This window comes from Eptesicus fuscus, chromosome 13, assembly GCF_027574615.1.
Source record: "Eptesicus fuscus isolate TK198812 chromosome 13, DD_ASM_mEF_20220401, whole genome shotgun sequence".
NCBI lineage: Eukaryota > Metazoa > Chordata > Mammalia > Chiroptera > Vespertilionidae > Eptesicus > Eptesicus fuscus.
Window position 1 is genome coordinate 81146668 of NC_072485.1, and position 5085 is coordinate 81151752.

Consider the following 5085-nt stretch of genomic DNA (forward strand, 5'->3'; position numbering starts at 1 on the left):
CCAAAGGTTTGAGGGCTCGATTCCCAGCCAAAGGCACGTGCCCCAGTTGCTGGCTCGATCCCCGCCCCCCATCGGGGTGCATGCAGGAGGCAACCACTCAATGTGTCTCTCCCGCATCAATGTTTCTCTCTCTCCCCTCCTCCTCCCTCCCTTCCACTCTGTCTGAAAATCAGTGGAGAAAAACAAAAATACGAAAAGCTAGCCATCTGTCAGCAGAAGAGGGCTCTCGCCAGAATCTGGCCACGCTGGTGCCGGGATCGCAGATGCGCAGCCTCCATGGCCGTGAGAAACAGATTTCCGTTACGGACAGGTCACCCCGCTGAGGGGGTCTTGCTGGGGCCGCCCGAGCTGACGGAGACACAGGGCATGTTGCACAGAAGAGGACGCGCAGGCTTCTGTGACTCAGGCCCCACATCGCGGATCTGGGCTCTTTCCAGCCCGCGACCCTTCCATCCTCAACAGGTCGGCTGCCCCCCCATGAGGGCAGATAGGTCACCGCACCCCCTCCTCACACGGCAGCAGCTCAGGCGGCCGAGGGCAGTCACTCCTCACACGGTGCTCTTTCCCAAAAGTCCCCTCCCCACAGCGGCTTTCTGCCCTCCTTCCAGGCGGAATGGTGTCACAGGAGGGGCACAATGACACCCTTGGGGCTGTATTAGCTGGAGCAGCCTCAGCAAACTACGACCTCCAGGGGTGTCTGGAGCTTTTGGAGGTCACAGTCAAGGTGCCGCCCCTGAGCCTCTCCCCGTGTCCCCGCGGGCCCTGCCTTTGAGCACACTCCTCTCTGCTGGCCCTTTGTGTGTCCAAAGGCCCTCTGCCTCTGAAGACCCAGACGTGCTGGGTTGGGGCCCCACCCTTATGACCTCCCTTAAGGTTAATTAACCTCCTGAAAGACCCTCTCTCCAAAGACAGTCACATGGGGGTCACGGCTTCAATGAATGACGGGGGGCGGGGGAGCAGAATTCAGTACGTAAGAGGGGCCACGGTGTCAGAACACCTGGGTTTCCCTGGACCTGCTGACGGTGTGACCCCAACACCGTCTCCGAGTCCCGTCAGCCGGGCCGTCGGGGAAGGAGAGAAACGGAGTGGCTGGCGGAGCGCCCGTGGGGAGGACGGAGGCCCAGGCTGCGGGGCCCACGCGGGGCGGCTGGCAGGGCAGGAGGGCGAACGGGCATCTCCCTTCCGTGCGGCTCCGAGTCCTTGAGCAAAGGGGACCGGGTCCGGGCTTCATCTCACACCAGCTGCGCCTCCTGTCCTGTCCTGTCCTGACCCGAGCACTCTCCCGTCTTCTCCGAGGAGGGGTCGCCTGCCCTGCCCGTGAGGGGACTCCACACGCGTGTCCCTCCCGCCCCGCTCCTCCCCGGCAGCCTGCCCTGCCCCTTGGAGCCCGGACTAACCATTAACCAGGGAGTCGGATCGTTGACTGTCTTCCTCTCGAGTCATCGTTTAACTGCATTCCTTTTCGGGGAAGTTATAACCCGGCCCACGGCCCGGCCTCAGGAGCCCCGGGCTGCGCAGGACCCGGAGGGAGACCCCGGGCCGCCCTCCGCGCCCCTGCCCCGCAGAAGGGACAGCTGGTGGGAGCAGGAGGCCTGGCCTTCAATGACCTCCTGCAGCCGTTGGGGGGCATCGGCCGCTTCCAGCGGGTCCAGGTGACTTGGCTGTTCCTTCCCCTGTCCTGATGGCCTCCCACAGCACCCTGCAGCACCCCACCCCCCACCCCCCACTGCCGCCCCGCCCGCCTGCCAATGCCAACCTCAGCAGGATGGGGAGCTGGAGGCCTGGCTGCCCCGGGACAGGCAGGGGCGGCCCGAGTCCTGCCTCCGCCTCACCTCCCGCCACGGGGCTGCCCTTTCCCATCGCACGGAGGCCACAGAGCCCCTGCTCGGGGCGTCTTCTCTGCACAGCCCTGCACAGCCCTGGCTGATGGGCAAGGGCCGCGTGCGCCCACTCTACCGCCCTGTGCATGAGGGTGAGTGCAGTTAGACACCGGAGCCAGGGGTCCACACCTTCGCTTCCACCATCGCCTCCTGCCCCGCCCCTTCCGTCCCCTGCGCCCCCTCTCACCACCCCAAACACACACCAGACCGCGTGGCCCTGGTCTGAGTTGGGCTGAACGTGGGAAGAGCGAGAGCTGTGAAGAGCTTTGCCCACGAGGTGAGAGCAGCGGAGGGAGGCGGGGCTTCCTGGCGGGGGGTAGTGAGAAAAAGAGAAAGCAATGGCAGCAGGACCAGAAAGCAGAGAGGTGGGATGGCAGCTCTTCTTCATCCGCAGAACAGGAAGGAGGAGGGACTCAGGCTGGGTCAGTCACAGGAACCCATGCCCTCCCTGCCCTGCAGTCATTGGGCCAAGGGGTAGGCACATGACCCAAGCCAGCCAATCAGCCTTTCCCAGACTTTCTCAGATGTGGAGCTGAGAGGAGAGCTGCCCTCTGCCCTCTCGCCCACCGAGACAGACCGTGTCCCAGGAGCTGAGTGTGTCCCTGTGGTTCCCTGGGGGGTGGAGGTGGGAGGTGCACAGAGGCGGGGGGAAAGGAGGCGTGCAGGTGGCTGGGGGGCATCCCTGAGCAGGGGATTCTGGGCTCAGAGTCCCAGAGACAAAAACAGTCTCCTGACTTCATCCAGAAATAGCCCAGCAGCTGGGCCAGCAGATGGCGAGCAGCCAAGGGGGGAACCAGGAAAGAGGACAGGGTTCTGGGTCCTTTCATCTCCAGTGATTGAATGCCCGCCCCCCAAACACACGCACACGCCCATTGGTAGAGGCAGCCCGGCCTGCTGGGTGGCTCAGCGGCTGAACCTGCACTTGGAGCGGCCACGGCCACGTCAGTCATGTCCTGAGCATCGGTCCCAGCCCCTGGTCTTCTGGTTGCGAGAAAGGGGAGCGCTCTCCTCTCGGCTCCCGGGAAAAGGGGGTGTTCCTGCTTGGATATGGAGATTTCAGGGGATCCGAGGACAGGAAACGGGTGTGCCCAGGCCTCGCGGAAACCGGAACCAGGAACCGGAGCACCAGAGGCAGCTCGACACACGGACTCCTTCCCTGCCTCCTCTCACCCACTTCGTCCGCGTGCTCCCCTCGCAGAGGACCCCGTCCCAGCTCAGGGTCAGGGCCCCCAGCAACCAGCACGTTTCTGTGCATCTTAACGTCGCAGGAAAGTCTCTGATCGGCTGCGCACACGGTGGTGAGCTCCCCCGCCCACAACTGGCTCAGGTGTCCAGGCCTCCGCCGACCTCAGGCGAAGGGGCAGTCGAGCGGGCTCGCGTGGCCCTGGCCCCTCAGTCTGGGCTGCGCAGCGGAGACGTCCTGAGCACGGGCTGTGGTCAGGCACCCCCCAAACCTGCCTGAGGCAGCATCTCCTCTGAAAGTGATCAGCCAGGCCATGCTCCCCCAGAGAACCCCAAGACAGAAGCAGAAGTGCCGAACATGGCTAGCCCTCCTCCCCCTGAGGCAGGTTTCCAATGCCGGCCCCTCCATGCCCTCTTCATGCCCTCTTCATGCCTTCTTCATGCCCTCTTCATGCCTTCTTCATGCCTAGTGTGGGGGGCTTTCTTCATTACTTTCCAGCCTCAGCCCAGGTTCTGAGACATGTGCACCCACCCCCCCTTGACTGAATGTCACGGGTCCTTCCAAATCCGCTTTCCCATTTCCCTTCTTAAACCGGACACCCTGCCCTCCAGGGTCCACCATCTTTCAGGAACCAGCACCCCGGCTATTGCTCTTCTGTTCAGGCAGCTGCATCCCAAAGCTCAGACTTCTTGCCATCGGCAGCGGTCGCCAACCGGTGGTCGGGGGTCACTGGTGGTCCGTGAGGCCCGGAAGGCTGGCGACCGCTGACGAGAGCAAAGAATCTGGGTGCGCCATTACCTTGTATTTCCTTCTAACTAAGACGTGGTGGTCATCTCCTCGTCATTTGTGTGTTTGTTTGTGTGTTTGTTTGTTTCAATGACTGACAAGGCCAGGTGCGTGGTTATTCCATTCCCGGAGCTACACGGAGATGCCAAGAATAAGCCGATCGTCTTCCCCTGGGCACCGAGGACGGACCATCATCGGGCCACCCGCCGCCACACCGGGCCCGGGACACCAACAGGCCTGTTTTAGAAGCGCAGCCGGGACGCCTCTTCCCTGGACCAATGACGCCAGAGCCCGTGGCTGCGGGATCGCAGGCAGCTCCCACGCAGAAGCCCACGCGAAGCTGGCTGCTGGCTTGTGAGGCCCAGGGAACAGCCCACCGGAGAACGGGGCCTGAAGCAAGGAGCGTGGTCACCGTGAAGGCACCCCCGGCCACGTGGCTGCATCCTGTCGGCACGGCAGCGCAGGTCACCTGGGAAGACCAGCCCCGGCGTGCCCCTCGGAAGGAAAGTGGCCCCACACCCCACGGGGATGCTCAGCACTCTGCACGCAAAGCAAAACCAAATCAACAGGAACACGAGGCCGAGAGGCTGGCGGCGGGTCATCACACAAGCGCTGCCCGCGCCTCTGCTCTCTCCTCGGGATTAAGATGTCCTGAGCAGCAGTGGCAGCTTCCACCCGCACTGTATCCGCCAGGCCTCTTTTCCGCAAGTGGCGATCAGCCACTCAAGCTCATCTGAGCATAAAAAGAAGGTACTGGTATAAAGGCTCCCAAACTCAAACCACCGGACGAACAGAGGCGCTAGGGACCATGGGCACCAGGGCCGGGGGTGTCCCCGGGACCCTAGCTGGGTCTCGTCCCTGCTTTTCTTTGCGTGCTGGGCACGTCTCCCACGTGCGTGGTCCCTCACGAGGCGGCCACTGGCCATGCTGGGCTCACTCCTAATAACGCCTTCACCAGAGAGAAGGGAGGGTCTGTCTCTCAGCTCCACATCTGAGAAAGTCTGGGAAAGACTGATTGGCTGGCTTGGGGCATGTGCCTACCCCTTGGCCCAATGACTGCAGGGCAGGGAGGGCATGGGTTCCTGTGACTGACCCAGCCTGAGTCCCTCCTCCTTCCTGTTCTGCGGATGAAGAAGAGCTGCCATCCCACCTCTCTGCTTTCTGGTCCTGCTGCCATTGCTTTCTCTTTTTCTCACCACCCCCCGCCCCCCTGCCGCACCCCCCGCCAACCCTCCC